Source organism: Hyla sarda, chromosome 2 (genome assembly GCF_029499605.1).
Source record: "Hyla sarda isolate aHylSar1 chromosome 2, aHylSar1.hap1, whole genome shotgun sequence".
NCBI classification, from domain to species: Eukaryota; Metazoa; Chordata; class Amphibia; order Anura; family Hylidae; genus Hyla; species Hyla sarda.
Genome location: NC_079190.1, coordinates 262,917,153 through 262,935,906, shown reverse-complemented (window position 1 = coordinate 262,935,906; position 18,754 = coordinate 262,917,153). Strand labels below are relative to the sequence as shown.

The 18,754-nt window shown below is 42.4% G+C and overlaps 1 long non-coding RNA gene across 1 annotated transcript in view; it reads right to left on the bottom strand.

Moving 5' to 3' along the window:
- Positions 1-18,545, bottom strand: part of LOC130357853 (uncharacterized) — a 108,188-nt gene extending 89,643 nt beyond the window's left edge. The window contains exon 1 of the long non-coding RNA XR_008889297.1: positions 18,198-18,545. This is a non-coding gene — a long non-coding RNA (uncharacterized LOC130357853). The remainder of the gene's footprint in view (positions 1-18,197) is intronic.
- Between the last annotated feature and the right edge of the window lie 209 nt (positions 18,546-18,754).

Genomic DNA, 18,754 nt, shown 5'->3' with positions numbered 1-18,754 from the left:
AATCTCTAGTGAGCTCCCCTTAGGTGTCTTATCAAAGAAGCCATGCAAATGGATTTTATTCTGAACACAGCTCTTTGTGAATCATGTATTCACGTTTACCAGCATTTATTGGGTTAATTTGCCTAAGTATTTAAAAAGGAAGCCATTGTGCATTCAGATATTATGACCACAAAGGTAAATTGCTGATACCCTTATCATTAGCAATGCCTGCTGCTTGCAAACAGCAACCAATCTATTCCTATATACACCCACCCACAGGAGTCTTTTCAGCAAAGATTTTCTGCAGTCAGTAGAACAGAAGGTGGTCTGTTTCAACTGCCTAATATACCTCTCTGCGCAGAAAATATCTGTGTTACTAGGCATATGGATGTACTATTACCGTAATTATTTCTGTTCTTTACCAATGTGCCGTTAGGAAATAGCCAAATAACCCTCATTTAGAGTATTATTATTATTATTATTATTCATTCTATATAACACCAGTACATAAGGGAGTGAAAGAGGCGGACATAATATTCGATGAACATAATAAAGAACCTTGCAATGAAATAGAAGAGGCCATCTGTGGTCAAGTCACCAAAAAGCAGAAATGCAATTTTATTTACCCCATTAGACAGTATCCAACATGAGTCTGGCATTCCATAGACCCAAGTTCACCCAACGAAGGGTTCTTTCTCATTAGTAGGAATAAAGACTAGACCCAATAAAGCCAGACAGAGGCGTAGCTTGTAGCTTTGGGGCCCCGTATGCCAATTATTGTACTGCTCTCTTATGGGGCAGATGTGCTTTAGGGCCCCTTTAGGCACCAGGGACCTGGTGAGACTGCTACCTCTATAGCTACGCCCCTGAAGTCAGCTCTCCAGACATAAAGCTGCAATACCATTACTCATTAAATGAAATGGCCAACGTTCCTTATAACATAAATGTGGTCACTTTTAAGGGAATCTGTCATATCTGCAAACGTCATGTTGTAGAGCAAGAGAAGCAGAGCAGAATGAAATATAGTTTTGTGGGAAAAGTTCCGGGATAAGTTGTCATTTATTCATGTTAAGTATTATTCTGGGTTAAGTAGTCATGTGGGTGGTCCTACTCCGTGACTGACAGCTTTCTGTGTATATTGAGAAATGTCAGTCACGGAGGAGGACCACCCACTTGACTATAGAATGAGCAGAAATCTACATGAATACATGACAAGCTATACTATAACCTTACCAAAAAGTCTATAGAGTAATCTGTTCAGCTTCTTCTGTTCTATAACATGGTAGATTGGACTGTATATTCAACAAGACAGGTTCCGTTAAACTTCTAAAGTGGCCATTTTACCAATAGACTTTAATAAATGTAGTCTTTCTTGATATGTTTTATGCTTAAAGGGGTTATTCACCATATGGTGACTTTAGTACTTACCTTACAGACAGTAATGGACATGCTTAGGAAGGATCCGTGCTTGTCTTGGGGCTATATGGCTGTGTTGTAGGTCCACCACAACACTGCTACTTTTGTTTTGTGAAATGGCTATTTCCTGTTGGAGTTCTTTCCCCATCAACTCAGTCCCAGGGTCCCAGGATCCCAGGATGGTGTGGTGCTGTGCGGCGTCCTTTTTTTTGTTTGAACATGTGTCTGCACTCTTTCCCACCCCCTCAGCCCAACCCTATATAAGTAGTAGTTAGCTACACAAGGGACATTTCTTTCCTAGCAGCCTCCCAGTCTGACTGGGAGAGCATGGTAAGTGTGCTGTTACACCTTGTTCACACTGGTGTGGTGCTGTGCGGTGTCCGTTGCTGCCGTGGCGTCGTGTCTGTGGGGGGGTGCGACCCATAGACTGGTTTGAGTGGCATTGGAGCCGCTCTGCCAGTGGGTCGCCCCCCCCCCCGTGGGCACTTGTGTCGCCGCCGCCCAGTGCTACGCCATTTTATGCTAGGGACGTTAGGGACCCACTCTAAATAGGTGGCCTTGACGTGGCGAGTGGGCTTGTACTTTTCGATCAAAAATGTATACTTACAACCTGTTAGTTTTTGATATTATGCTGAGAAGCAATTAGATCATTATACAAGATTGTAGATGTGCGACCATGTCTGTTTCTTCTACCTGAATTCACATCCATTGTTTGTAGGTTTGAGGTCACTTTTCTCCCTCCCACACTCACTCCCACAGTCACTCCCACAGTCACCCAACCCTTCGCAACACACCTGAGCTATGCATGCTGTTCATTAAACTACAATTCCCTACAGCCCTGTGGAGAATGATCCCCTTCCCACCCAGCAGTCGCTCAACCCATTGAAGAAGACAGACTCCCTTTCAACACCTGACTAGTGATGTAATATCTCAGGCCACTCTGCGAACTTGGAAAACCTGATATGACCCTAATTTTGTATGCTGTTAAAAATTAACATCGGGGCAAAGATCACATAAGAATTGCGAGACCAGACATCAAACACAGGTACAGACACAGACAGAACTACAGTAATTTTACAGCCTCTATAGCACAGTCAAATTTAAAAAAAAATCCAAAATACTCCTTTAAGACTTTGCACTTTTTGATTAAATAAGATGTATGGGAGAGCCCACCTCAAAATAGTATGTAAAAGAGGTCTTGCGTCTGGTTGAACTTTAACCTCTTGAGGACTCAGCCTTTTTCAGCTTTTGCATTTTAGTTTTTTCCTCCTTACTTTTTAAAAATCATGACCCAAAAATCCACGGTGAAACGGAAAAAAAAATCATCGTGCGACAAAATTGAAGAAAAAATGCCATTTTATAAATTTTGGGGGCTTCCGTTTCTACACAGTGCATTTTTTGCTCAAAATAACGCCTTATCATTATTTTGTAGGTCCATACGGTTAAAATGATACCCTTTTTATATAGGTTTGATTTTGTCTTACTTCTGGAAAAAAACATAACTACATGCAGGAAAATGTATACGTTTAAATTGTCATCTTCTGACCCCTATAAATTTTTTATTTTGTGAGGGCTAATTTTTTGCACTTTGATCTGAGGTTTTTAGCGGTACAATTTTTATTTTGATCAGACTTTTTGATCGCTTTTTATCCATTTTTAATGGTATAAAAAGTGACAAAAAATACGCTATTTTGGACTTTGGAATTTTTTTACGTGTACGCCATTGACTGTGTGGTTTAATTAATTATATATGTTTATAGTTTGGACATTTGCGCACCCGGCGATACCACATATGTTTATATTTATTCTTATTTACATAGTAAATTTTTTTTATGGTAAAAAGGGGGTGATTCTGACTTTTATTAGGGAAGGGATTAAATCACATTTATTAAAACATTTTTTTAACTTTTTTTGCAATGTTATAGCTTCCTGGAACTGTGTAATTTCTTGTGCCCAGAAGGTATATAAAATACTACCAATAAATGGGGTATCAAATAATGTAATCACATTTGAGACCATAAAGGTTACCACAAGTGAGATAACTTTGGGCGAAACTGCTATTTCTCCAGATTCCACGATAAATTTTCTTTACCAGGAAACGTAGCAATAAGGCACTGCCTAACTACCCTGGAGCGGCCCCCTCCTATGGGAACAAAGGATCAAGCATGTTGTAATTCAGCATGCTTGATCTTTCTTTCACCTGACATCCTGCCATTGGATGATAGTGAAATTGGCTCCCACATACATAGATTTGGTGCAAGTGGGTAAGTAACTGGCTCAGTGATAGGAAACAGAGGGTGGTTATTAACCCCTTAAGGACACATGACGTACTGGAACGTCATGTGTCCACTCCCGATCTATAACGCGGGGCCACGGCGTGGCCCCGCGTCATAGCGGTTCGGGCCCGGCCTCTAACAACGGCCGGGACCCGTGGCTAATAGCGCGCGGCATTGATCGCTGTGCCGCGCGCTATTAACCCTTTAGACGCGGCGTTCAAAGTTGAACGCCGCGTCTAAAGTGAAACCGAAAGCATGCCGGCTAGCTCAGTGGGCTGTTCGGGATAGCCGCGGTGAAATCGCGGCATCCCGAACAGCAGACAGGACAGCGGGAGGGCCCCTACCTGCCTCCTCGCTGTCCGATCGCCGAATGACTGCTCAGTGCCTGAGATCCAGGCATGAGCAGTCATGCGGCAGAATCATCGATCACTGGTTTCTTATGAGAAACCAGTGATCAATGTAAAAGATCAGTGTGTGCAGTGTTATAGGTCCCTATGGGACCTATAACACTGCAAAAAAAAAGTGCAAAAAAAAAGTGAATAAACATCATTTAACCCCTTCCCTATTAAAAGTTTGAATCACCCCCCTTTTCCCATAAAAGAAAAAACACAGTGTAAATAAAAATAAAAATAAACATAAATGGTATCGCCGCGTGCGGAAATGTCCGAATTATAAAAATATATCGTTAATTAAACCGCACGGTCAATGGCGTGCGCGCAAAAAAATTCCAAAGTCCAAAATAGTGCATTTTTGGTCACTTTTTATATCATGAAAAAATGAATAAAAAGCGATCAATAAGTCCTATCAATGCAAAAATGATACCGTTAAAAACTTCAGATCACGGCGCAAAAAATGAGCCCTCATACCGCCCCATACACGGAAAAATAAAAAAGTTATAGGGGTCAGAAGATGACAATTTTAAACGTATAAATTTTTCTGCATGAAGTTATGATTTTTTCCAGAAGTGCGACAAATTCAAACCTGTATAAGTAGGGTATCATTTTAATCATATGGACCTACAGAATAAAGGTAAGGTGTCATTTTTACCGAAAAATGTACTACGTAGAAACGGAAGCCCCCAAAAGTTAAAAAATGGCGTTTTTTTTTTCAATTTTGTCTCACAATGATTTTTTTTCCCGTTTCACCGTAGATTTTTGGGCACAACGTCATTACAAAGTAGAATTGGTGGTGCAAAAAATAAGCCATCATATGGATTTTTAGGTGCAAAATTGAAAGAGTTATGATTTTTTAAAGGCAAGGAGCAAAAAACGAAAATGCAAAAACGGAAAAAACCCCGGTCCTTAAGGGGTTAATGCTACTTATTCTGATTGGGTGATTGTTACTAGTGGGGTCAGTCTTGGGTCCTGTCCTGTTTAATATATTTATTAACCCCTTAAGGACCCGGGCTTTTTCCATTTTTTCATTTTCAATTTTTCCTCCTTAACTTTAAAAAATCATAACTCTTTAAAATTTTCACCTAAAATTCTATATGATGGCTTATTTTTTGCATCACTAATTCTACTTTGTAATGACATTAGTCATTTTACCCAAAAATCTACGGTAAAACGGGAAAAAAAATCAATGTGCGACAAAATTGATGAAAAAACACTATTTTGTAAGTTTTGGGGGGCTTCCGTTTTTATGCAGTAAATTTTTCGGCAAAAATGATACTATATCTTTATTCTGTAGGTCCATACAGTTAAAATGATACCCTACTTGTATAGGTTTGATTTTGTATCACTTCAGAAAAAAATCATGAATACATGCAGGAAAATGTATACGTTTAAAATGGTCATCTTCTGACCCCTATAACTTTTTTATTTTTCAGTGTTCAGGGCGCTTTGAGGACTCATTTTTTGCGCCGTGATCTGAAGTTTTTAGCGGTACCATTATTGTTCTGATCAGACTTTTTGATCACTTTTTATTTTTTTGCGAGTACGCCATTGAACGTGCGGTTTAAAAAGCGGTATATTTTTATAATTCGGACATTTCCGCAGGTGGCGATACCACATATGTTTATTTTTATTTACACTGTGTTTTTTTTATTCTTGGAAATGCCGGGTGATTCAAACTTTTATTAGGGGAAGGGATAATTGAAAGGGTTAATGATTTTTTTTACACTTTTCTTATGCAATATTATAGCTCCTATAGGGGGCTATAACATTGCATTAACTGATCTTTAACATTGATTGATTCATCTCCATAGGAATGGATCAATCAGTGTTTTCGGCGATTGAATGCTCAAGCCTGGATCTCAGGCTTGAAGCATTCAATCGGCGATCGGACTGCAGGAATGAAGGTAAGAGACCTTCCTCCTGTGCTACAGCTGTTCGGGATGCCGCGATTATACCGCGGCGATCCCGAACAGCTCCCTGAGCTAACCGGCACTTTTTACTTTCACTTTTAGCCGCGTGGCTCAGCTTTGAGCGCGCGGCTAAAGGGTTAATAGTGCGCGGCACCGCGATCAGTGCCGCGCGCTACTAGAGGCGGGTCCCGGCTTCACTATGACGCCGGGCCCTCCGCGATATGATGCGGGGTCACCGTGTGACCCCGCGTTATATCGCAGGACCGGGACCCAGGACGTACTCATACGTCCTGGGTCCTTAAGAGGTTAATGACCTTGTAGAAGGGTTGAATAGTAAAGTGGCAATCTTTAAAGATGATACTAAACTCTGTAAAGCGGTAAACACTATAGATGAAAGTGCACTGTTACAAATGGATCTGGATAGGTTGGAGGTTTGGGAAGTGGCAGATGAGGTTCAGCTCTGATAAATGTAAAGTTATGCACATGGGATTATGTATTAAATGGGAGATCACTTGGGACGACTGATATAAAAAGGACTTGGGAGTCTAAGTTAACAGTAAATTTAGCTGTAGTGACCAGTGTCGGGCAGCTGCGACCAAGGCAAATAAAATCATGGGGTGCATCAATAGGGGCATAGATGCCCACGATAAGGAAATAATTCTAACACTGTACAAATCACTAGTCAGACCACACATAGAATACTGTGTACAGTACTGGGCACCAGTGTACAAGAAAGATATAGTGGAGCTGGAGAGGGTTCAAAGACGGGCAACCAGAGTAATACGGGGAATGGGAGGACTACAGTACCCAGAAAGATTATCAGAATTAGGGTTATTTAGTTTAGAAAAAAGAAGGCTTAGGGGAAACCTAATAACTATGTAAAATATATCAGGGGACAGTACAGAGATCTCTCCCATGATCTATTTACACCCAGGACTGTATCTATAACAAGGGGGCATCCTCTACGTTTAGAGGAAAGAAGGTTTCTACACCAGCACAGATGGGGGTTCTGTACTGTAAGAGCAGTGAGACTGTGGAATTCTCTCCCGGAGGAGGTGGTCATGGTGAACTCTGTAAAAGAATTCAAAATGGGTCTGGATAATAATAGCATCACCTGTTATGTATACTAGAATTATAGGGACAGAACGTTGTTCACCTGACACGCAGACAGCCCGGACACCGCCACAGCAGCGATTCATGCGCACTTTGTCTTGAACAGCTGTATGTAAGTAATTCAGACAACATTTTATTACTTACCTCTTGTTAGTTATTATGCGGCTACTTTGTATATGCTCCACACACTCTGCTTGAATGAGATTCTAAATAAGGGGATATTATTTTTTCAGTGCCCGGCTCTCTCATTTTATTTGATCCAGTAGACAGTAAGTACCCACTTGCTAATGCACGAAAAACAGCAAAGAGGGGTAAGTCATCTACTGGTTACTAAGGGAGATGTCCATGATTTTTTATCGTTATAGGCACTAACCGGGATGGTGAGAAACGCCCTGCCTGGTCTCTGGACGCGATAGCTAATCATTGAGCCGGAGCTCTATTGACGCAGTTTGCTTCATGGTGGTTATCCTCTGGGTGTCATTGGTTGATAAATCTGCCCATTTAAAGAGACATATACAGTGACATATTAGCGTGATACTTGACTCCAGAGTTTGCCTTAACCATAGACCTAATCCCCTGAAGAAGTGTGGGGGATAACTATATACTCTAACCCCTACATGGAAACGCGTTGGGAGAAGGGAAAATATATTGATAAATATTGTTTGATTACTATACATGATAGTGTCAACATCACATCTAGGATTATATAATTATAGCATGGTGTGTACCTAACCACTGGTGCTATACCTACCGCGTCATTGGTCTCAATAGTCGCAACAGTGTGATAATATCACTTCTTGAAGATTTATTATTATTTTTTGTTTGTGGATTGGTATTTTTAAACTACATTATTAAAAGTTACATTTTAGAAGGCACCTCAGTCCCTGGTAGGGACAACATATATATTTTGACAGAACGTTGATCCAGGGATTTATTCTGACTGCCATATTTCGAGTCGGGAAGGAATTTTTACCTCTAGTACGAGGGTTTTTTTTGCCTTCCTTTGGATCAACTCAGTAGGGACTCATTAGGGACTCATTAAGGTTATAGGTTGAACTTGATGGACTCTGGTCTTTTTTCAACCTTGTGAACTATGTTACTATGTTACTAGGATGACAGTTGAGAGATTAGATTTGAAGTACCGTATATACTCGAGTATAAGCCGACCCGAGTATAAGCCAAGGCCCCTAATTTCAACCCAAAATCCCAGGAAAAGTTATTGACTCGAGTATAAGTCTAGGGTGGGAAATACATCATGCCCCCTGTCATCATCCAGACCCCCGTCATTAACATCCTCATCATCATCACCGCCTGTCATCATCCAGACCCTCATCATCATCACCTGTCATCATCCCCTTGTCATCATCCCACACCCCCCCCCTTCATCATCCCCTTGTCATCATCCCCACCCCCCTTCATCATTATCCCACTACCCTCCTTCATCATCCCCTTGTCATCATCCCCACCCCCCTTCATCATCCCCTTGTAATCATCCCACACACCCCCTTCATCATCCCCTTGTTATCATCCCCACCCCCCTTCATCATCCTCTTGTCATCATCCGCCCTCAGTGGTCTTCAACCTGCGGACCTCCAGAGGTTTCAAAACTACAACTCCCAGCAAGCCTTGCTGGGAGTTGTAGTTTTGAAACCTCTGGAGGTCCGCAGGTTGAAGACCACTGCGGCCTTCGACATCATCCAGCCCCCTCTCACCCCCTTTAGTTCTGTACAGTACTCGCCTCCGCTCGGCGCTGGTCCGGTGCTGCAGGACTGTCCGGTGAGGAGGTCGTCCGGTGGGATAGTGGTTCCGGGCTGCTATCTTCACCGGGGGCGCCTCTTCTCCGCGCTTCGGGCCCAGAATAGAGGCGTTGCCTTGACGATGACGCAGAAGTACGTTGGTAATGAACGTACCTCTGCGTCGTTGTCAAGGCAACGTGACTATTCTGGGCCGGGCCCGAAGCGCTTAGAAGAGGCCTCCCCGGTGAAGATAGCAGCCCGGAACCATTATCCCACCGGACGACCTCCTCTCCGGACAGTCCTGCAGCACCGGACCAGCGCCGAGCGGAGGCCAGTACTGTGCAGAACTAAAGGGGGTGAGAGGGGGCTGGATGATGTCGAAGGCCGCAGTGGTCTTCAACCTGCGGACCTCCGGAGGTTTCAAAACTACAACTCCCAGCAAGCCCGGACAGCCGATGGCTGCCCTGGCTTGCTGGGAGTTGTAGTTTTGAAACCTCTGGAGGTCCGCAGGTTGAAGACCACTGCGGGTGGAGAGTTCACTCGAGTATAAGCCGAGGGGGGTGTTTTCAGCACGGAAAATCGTGCTGAAAAACTCGGCTTATACTCGAGTATATACGGTAGGCCTCTCCTCAGAGCACACAGCACACACACCTGAACCAGACTGTGACTCAGCAGAAACTAGACTAAAGAATTCCACCCCCCACTACACTATACAGAGAAGACTTTAGGGGTTCCCATTGGCAGGCAGGGTCACATGGGGTTCACTGCTCTTAATTAAAGGTGCAGTACACATATATACATATAACAATAATATAACTAATTTAAGAAAATATATTATCTGACATTATAATATTCACATAATTGATTTAACTGTGAAACTCTGGTGGGCCCAATACCTTGTGCTGCCAAGCTGCCCAAGACAGTACCAAAGCCACAGGACAGCTATTGGTGCTGGGACACCACATATACATTGTCTCATATTAATGGATTCTGCCTGGCCTTGTCTAATGTGTATGGGTACTTTAATAGTTTTTCTTAATTCATGTAAGATTAAATAGTATATTCCTTTGGATTCTAGTGTATAAGGCAGGTATAGCATGCACATTCACAAACGACATATAGACATGAAATTCTTTTGCTATAAGATTATCTCTCTGAGCTTTGAATGATGAAATATTGTTAGACAGTCCAGCAGTTCAGGTGTTAAATTGCTAAGCTATGAGCCTTAACTGGCTCCTTGGATCATAATTCTGAAACTCAGTGACAGTTTTCCCCACACCCACTAAAGACGGATGTTGGTGGCATCCTTCATTCATCTTCTTTTGACATTTAAAAAGGAATACTAAAATTTTAATGTCATTTTTCAGACAGTGCGTTGTCTTTAACCTTTGAATAAGGAGTTGCTAAATTAATTTCTACAGAATTTAAAAAGTGGTCTGGCTATAATAATAAGAATTAGAGTTTTGTATACAAACATCTAACTGCCATATAGTTTAAAGAAGTTATACATGGGAGAAATATGTATTTTTGTTTGTGACATGTAAAACCTTGAACTTACTAATACACTTCATTATTCAACTCTGCAGTTGCAGTATGTCCCAGTTTCAGCCCTTAGTCAGTCCCAGCCGCTCCACTTCTGCATTAGTTCCAACACAGACAGAGAGATTCCCATACTCTATGTATCGATGACATGCCAGCAGGGGGCTGGTTGTCTAGCTCAGTTCAACAGCTAAACCATCTGTCCTCTTTGCCTCTGAACGAGCCATGATGGAGAATATGGCTGGCCTAGCTGTAAAACTGAGCCAGACAACCAGTCCTCTTTGGTCTCTACCTGTATCAGAACGAATGCTAAAGTGAAACTGCCAGGACCAAAACATGGCTTAAAGTGTGACATGCTGCAAAGTTCAAATATTAGTTTAAATATATTAGTTCAAATATATTACATTCTATATTATAAAATAACTTTCTAACATATTTTCCCAGCTCATGGAGATCTGATGATTTCCATAAAGGCTTTGATTTAAGTTGGGTTGTTCAGATTGAATAGACCCACCTCTGTAGCTCTTGAATAGAAGTCCCCCTGTCTGCATTCTGCAACTAAAGGGCCTCCCTAAGACATAAATTTGAAGAGACTAAAGCCCAGATTTATCAAAGAATGTCTACGTTAGAGCTATTTTCCCATGTTTATTTGGGTGGTGGGTTTGACAAGCGTGCATTAAACACAGTAAACATTTTCACAGTTGGCCCAACACAAGAACAGCAGGCATTGCCAAGGAGATCTGCAGCCCACAGGAATTTGGTGCTGGGACACCACAAACTCCTCCTCCTAAGAACATCCATCCTCGGCACCCAGTCTTGGAAGCTGGGGATTGATGAGGGTGGAGAATTGTAAGAGTAATTTTACGGATAGAACATAGGCCCAGATTTATCAAAGAATGTCTACAGTAGAGCTATTTTCCCACGTTTATTCGAGTGGTAGGTTTGACTAGTGTGCATCTTATTTATCAAGAAGGTGCAGCAGGATGATGAATTTTGCGCAGCTCTTCTATGGTGGGAAAAGCTCTATCACATACATTTTTTCTATACACTTGTGAGGGAGGGAAGTAGACACTTTCCCGAGTCCTGAATTTGTCAGGTTAAGTGTTCGGTGATCGGTGATATCTGGCATAATAGATGGGTCCTGGTGGCAGATAGCCGCCAGGATGACCCAGCTATGCCCCGCGCACAGCTCCTGAGCGTGTGTCATAGAAGGGGAGTGGGACACTGTCCTTCACAAGAAGTTAAAGATTGAAGGTAGAAGTGATTCTCATGCCTTCTGGTAGGTGCTGGAGCTTTGCGCCTAAAAAAGGACCTTTGTGCACAAAATAGCGACTTTGAGAAAAGTTGCAAATGATAAATACGTGACCACTGCATGATCAAAAAGAAAAAGTTCTACGGGTAGGCAAAAAGAGTGAAACTGTCCATATCAAAAGGCGCATAAAAGTCGCAAAATATGCTGCTTGCGCCTGAACTGCACCAAAACATTGACAAAAGAAAATGCTCTAAAAGCAATGATAAATCTCCCTCTAAATGTTGAGTTAGCCATGTGTAGGGGATGTGCTCTTCAATAACATTGCTCTTCCAACAGCTATTTCCTGACCCAATATGCACATGCACATTCAATTTGGCTGTGCATGCCTGTGCTTTCAAAGAACATGATTCTGAGGATGTGGAATCATTGTGGGTAGAATTACAAAAGGAGGGAAATACTGAAAAAATAGTTTTTGGTGTAATCTACAGACCCCCTAATATCACTGAAGAGATAGAAGTTCGGCTTCATAAACAAATAGAGAGGGCCGCCCGGGCAGGTACAGTGGTAATAATGGGAGATTTTAACTATCCAGATATAGATTGGGGTCCGGGGTTGGCTAAAACTACAAAGGGGCGACAATTTCTAAATTTATTGCAGGATAATTTTATGGGCCAGTTTGTGGAGGACCCAACAAGAAGTGATGCCTTGTTGGATCTGATCATTTCCAACAACGCAGAGCCGGTTGGTAATGTAACTGTGCGGGAAAACCTTGGTAATAGCGACCACAATATAGTTACTTTTGACTTAAAATGTAGAAAACAAAGACAGGCGGGGAAGGCAAAAACATATAACTTTAAAAAGGCAAATTTCCCTGGGCTGAGGGCTGCACTACAGGACATAGACTGGGGGGAGGTGTTGTCAAATACTGATACAGAAGGTAAATGGGACATCTTTAAATCAACTCTAAATAACTATACAGCTAAATATATACCAAAGGGGAACAAATATAAACGATTAAAACTAAATCCTACATGGCAGACAAATGATGTTAAAAGAGCAATTAACAACAAAAAAATAGCCTTCAAAAAATACAAATCTGATGGGTCAGCTATAACATTTAAACAGTACAAGGAGCTTAATAAAATCTGTAAAAATGTAATAAAAACAGCAAAAATTCAAAATGAGAGACAGGTGGCCAAAGAAAGCAAAACTAATCCTAAATATTTTTTTAGATATATAAATGCAAAAAAACCAAGGACAGAGCATATAGGACCCCTTAATAATGATAATGGGGAGGTTGTCACGGGCGATCAAGAGAAGGCGGAGCTACTGAATGGGTTCTTTAGTTCTGTATACACTATGGAAGAAGGAGCTGACATTGGCCAGGTCAGTGCTGGTAACACATCATGTAATGTACTGAACTGGCTTAAAGTAGAGATGGTACAAGGTAAGTTAAGTGATATAAATGTAAGCAAATCCCCAGGACCGGATGGACTACACCCAAGAGTTCTTAGAGATGTAAGTTCAGTAATATCTGTACCCCTGTTCATGATATTTAGAGATTCTCTGGTGTCTGGTATTGTGCCAAGGGACTGGCGCAAGGCGAATGTGGTGCCAATCTTCAAAAAGGGCTCTAGGTCTTCCCCAGGAAACTATAGACCGGTAAGTTTAACGTGCATTGTGGGTAAATTGTTTGAAGGACTTATAAGGGATTACATACAGGAATACATAGGGGATAATTGTATTATAAGTGATAGCCAGCATGGGTTTACTAAGGATAGAAGTTGTCAAACCAATCTAATTTGCTTTTATGAAGAGGTGAGTAGAAGCCTTGACAGAGGAATGGCTGTGGATATAGTGTTTCTGGATTTTGCTAAAGCGTTTGATACTGTCCCTCATAGTCGTCTGACAGGTAAGTTAAGGTCTTTGGGTTTGGAAATTTTAGTTTGTAACTGAATTGAACACTGGCTCATGGATCGTACCCAGAGAGTGGTGGTCAATGATTCGTACTCTGATTGGTCCCCGGTTATTAGTGGTGTACCCCAAGGTTCAGTACTGGGACCGCTGTTGTTTAATTTATTTATCAATGATATAGAGGATGGTATTAACAGCTCTGTTTCTATCTTTGCAGATGACACCAAGCTTTGTAGTACGGTACAGTCTATAGAGGATGTGTATAGGTTATAAGATGACTTGGATAGACTAAGTGTCTGGGCATCCACTTGGCAAATGAGGTTCAATGTGGATAAATGTAAAGTTATGCATCTGGGTACTAATAACCTGCATGCATCGTATGTCTTAGGGGGGATTAAACTGGCAGAGTCACTGGTAGAGAAGGATCTGGGTGTACTTGTAGATCACAGACTACAGAATAGCATGCAATGTCAGGCTGCTGCTTCCAAAGCCGGCAGGATATTGTCATGTATCAAAAGAGGCATGGACTCAAGGGACAGGGACATAATACTCCCCCTTTATAAAGCATTGGTACGGCCTCATCTGGAATATGCTGTTCAGTTTTGGGCACCTGTCCATAAAAGGGACACTGCGGAGTTGGAAAGGGTGCAGAGACGCGCGACTAAACTAATATGGGGCATGGAACATCTTAGCTATGAGGAGCGATTAAAGGAGTTACAATTGTTTAGTCTTGAGAAGAGACGTTTAAGGGGGGATATGATAAACGTATATAAGTATATTAATGGCCCATACAAAAAATATGGAGAAAAACTGTTCCAGGTTAAACCCCCCCCAAAGGACGAGGGGGCACTCCCTCCGTCTGGAGAAGAAAAAGTTTAGTCTCAAGGGGCGACACGCCTTCTTTACCATGAGGACTGTGAATTTATGGAACGGTCTACCTCAGGAACTGGTCACAGCTGGAACAATTTACAGCTTTAAAACAGGATTAGATACATTCCTGGAACAAAATAACATTAATGCTTATGAAGAAATATAAAATCTCATCCCTTCCCAATATCGCGCCACACCCCTACCCCTTAATTCCCTGGTTGAACTTGATGGACATATGTCTTTTTTCGACCGTACTAACTATGTAACTATGTAACTAACTATGTAACAAGAAAAAATTGGAAATATCCGCAGCACACTGAGTAGTAAAATTCAAAAAAGTTTTATTCCATCACAGTGGGGGTGTCCAGAACAACGTTTCAACCAGCTCCCTGGTCTTTATCAAGCTCGAGCTTGATAAAGACCAGGGAGCTGGTTGAAACGTTGTTCTGGATACCCCCACTGTGATGGAATAAAACTTTTTTGAATTTTACTACTCAGTGTGCTGCGGATATTTCCAATTTCTGCTTATACATGGATCCCTGACCCGGGTCTGGACTCTGCGTGCACCGAATTTTTCTTTTTTTGGGTGCTGCTCTCCTTCTACTATATAACTATGTAACAAGAGAGGAAAGCTGCTTCTAGACTGAAATCTAGCTCCTCGACATTGATGTCCCTTAACATGTGCTGTCCTGGGAGAGTCAGGAAGACACCATATACATTAGATGGTCAGCCAGTCCCACTGCGCTGTCATCTATCTAATGTTTATGTCCAGCTAATGTAATAAAATGCTGCTGCTTTTGTGAAAAGGCTATTTGCTGTGAGAGTTACCTCCCTCCAACTACAAGTCCCAGGATCCCTTGTTTGTAAGTTCTAGTTCACTTTCCTCCCTCCCTCACATCAGCCACCCCTCCCTTTGCAGCACAGTTGTTCATGAAACTAAAATTCCCTGCAGCAGTGTGAAGAATGATCTCCTTCCCACCCAGCAGTCGCTACAACCATTGGAGTAGACAGGCTCTCTTTTAACACCCGACTAGTGATATAATGTTTCGGGCTGCACTGCAACCTGGGAAAACCTGCGACAACACTCATTTTGCATGCTGCTAAAAATGAAAATCGGGGCAAAGATCACATAGGACTTGCAAGACTAGCCATCCAACTCAGGTACAGATGCTCTATTATGAACAACACTAACTTTACAGCCCCTGAAGCACAATCAAATAGAAAAGAAAATTCCTGTAATACCCCTTTAAGCCTGCGGGTCTGGAGCAACAATCATTGTGTTTGAGCTACAAGAAAAGGGGGTAAGCTCCCAGTTTTTTTCTATTTTGAGTGTTTAGATGCAAAACACCTCCCCAAAATGAAAGTACAAGGTATGCAGGATTTATAAAAGCCATTATGCCTATAGCTACATGCATATATGTTTACAAAATCTTAAAAACTGGGGAAACAAAAACTTTCTGAGCTCTAGATCCCAAGCTGAGTCAATGAGCCAAGCTGTGTCCTGTTCAGATACAAATATTCACATATGGATGCAGAACCAGAGAATTACCGTATTTTTCGTTCTATAGGACGCACCGGCGTATAAGACGCACCCAATTTTTAGGGGCAAAATCTAAAAAAATTAAGATTTTGAACCCAATAGTGGTCTTCAACCTGCAGACCTCCAGATGTTGCAAAACTACAATTCCCAGCATGCCCGGACAGCCCACGGCTGTCCGGGCATGCTGGGAGTTGTAGTTTTGCAACATCTGGAGGTCTGCAGATTGAAGACCACTGCATAGGAGGTAATACTCACGTGTCCCCGCCGCTCCGGACCCATCACCGCTGCCCTGGATGTCGCTCCATCGCGGTCGCCGTGTCCCCGTCGCTCCGGAACGTCTCTGCTGAAGGCCGGGTATCCTCGCTCTCAGTCGCCGCCATCATGTCGTTAAGCACATTGACACACATACGCGACGACGTGATGACGAGGGGATCCCTGAACGGAGAAGACACCGAGGAGGCAGGTAAGGTCCCCCCCCGGTGTCCTGTAAGCACTAACCCAGCTATTCAGTCGGGCCGTTCGGGACTGCCGTGGTGAGATCGCGGCGGTCCCGAACAGCCCGACTGAACAGTCGGGTTAGTGTCACTTTCCCTTCAGACGTGGCGGTCAGCTTTTATCGCCGCGTCTGAAGGGTTAATACAGGGCATCACCGCGATCGGTGATGTCCTGTATTAGCCGTGGGTCCCGGCCGTTGATGGCCGCAGGGACCGCCGCGATAGGGGTGTATACGCCGTATAAGACGCACCGACTTTTTCCCCCCAGTTTTGGGGAAGAAAAAGTGCGTCTTATACGGCGAAAAATACGGTATGTGAAATATGGTTAAGTAATACGTGTTTGATTCTTGAAAGTTTCCTCAACTTTTGAAGCAGACGTACCACACTAGGACTGCATGTATAAATAGATGAAATAAATACTATCCCTTAGTTTTGGTAAGACCACACAGTATTACTGACCTGCAATGAGTTATATATACCGTAGTATATTCAGTGTGTGTCACAAGGTGGCTGATAACATGGGACTTCTTTTTCCCACACTCCCCAGACTGACAATATCTTGAGACGTTAATGATGTCAATCACTCTGATTATCCTTCTCACACCAATTAGTTCAATCAATAAACAAACTCATTGTTGGCTTCACTAATGGGCCGTGAGTGTCTGGCAGTGGAGGGGTTAATACAAGCTACTATAGTAATTCATTTAAAATCTGTATAGCAGTTGGCATGCTTTATGAAGCAAAATGCATGTACATAGAGCTGTGACTAGGGATCTGGAGAAAGCTGTGACTTATGGTAAGTGTACTCTGTCCGTCCTCCCTCTCTCACACACCCTCTATCTCTGTCTCTTTCTCTCTTGGAGGCAGCTGTCAATCACAGACCATCATTGACTCCCAAGAGGGATGGCTGTGCCCACAGACAGTTGTGGAATAACTGCTCCCAGCCATCGGAGCGGCAGATGGAGTGTATCTGTCAATCATTGTCACTAATTATTACGTTGTGTCACTCAGCAGAGCGTCGTCTCTTCCCTTCGCCTCATCCGCTGTGATTTGAACTGTTACTCTGTTACTCGCAGATGAGCAAGTTCTCCCCCCACTTGCCGTACAGGGCAGCTGCCAGGGGTCATCCACTCTTCCAACAGAGCGAGAGAAGGTGGTTTTGATTTCTTCACACTTCGTGAAAGTTGGAGCATCATGAAGGACATTGTCTTGTGTGCCAATGAGCCGAGGTCTTTTCTGGCTTCGCATTAACCTTTTCTTTGCTGATAATAAGTAGGTGCTTTTTTAACAAACCATATTAAACGGTTAACAAAACATCTAAAATGTAATGAAGAAAATGTCAATGGATCTGGCACGGTTTTCTGTTAGGTACTAGTAGGTTCAATCATTTTATCTTTAAGATTTTTCTTATCTTGAATACATTTGTACTTATGTGGCATGTAAATAATAATATTACCAATAAAAAGAAAACATAGGGGGAGATTTATCAAAACCTGTGCAGAGGAAAAGTTGCCCAGTTGCCCATAGCAACCAATCAGATCGCTTCTTTCATTTTGCAGAGGCCTTGTTAAAAAGGAAAGAAGCGATCTGATTGGTTGCTATGGGCAACTGGGCAACTTTTCCTCTGCACAGGTTTTTGATAAATCTCCCCCATAGTAACTATATGACAAGACAATATATCTGTAGGAACCAAGACCCTCTTCATGTCACAGTGATATAAAACTCCTTATACAAAGCTTTTTCAGTCGGGTTTAGCCACCTACCTGTGATGAGGAAGTAACATTGTGGTCACTGGTGATTGGCTTTCCCTTAAAATCAGTCAGTGGCTCTGCATGGTCAAAATAATCTTTCAAAAGTGACCACAGCAATGGGATTGGGATTACATGGGTCCTGCGGGAGCAGTTGGTTTTTAGCCTTGTGCGGGTGGCACAAGGGTAAGGTAGATGGCACAAGAACTGATAAAATGGCACAAGGGAGTGATGAAATGGCATGGGGGTGAGGAAATGGCACAGAGGGATGAGGAAATGGCATGGGGTGTAATAAATTGGCATGGCTAGTAATGAAATTGCATGTGGGGGGGTATTTGTCTAAAAGCTGTGAGAGAATGTTGGTGTCAGGATTCACTGATGACCTCAGGGGTAAGGATTATGCGGCATGTTCATATTGATGAGGTTTTCCCCAATCATCATTACCCAGATTCCCTAGGTTATCTATCTATACTGTTAAGACTAGGGTGATTATGCCCTATGAACTCTTAAATGGGCACTGTCATCAAATAAAAAAATTGATATGTTGTAGTACTTAAGTACTACAACATATC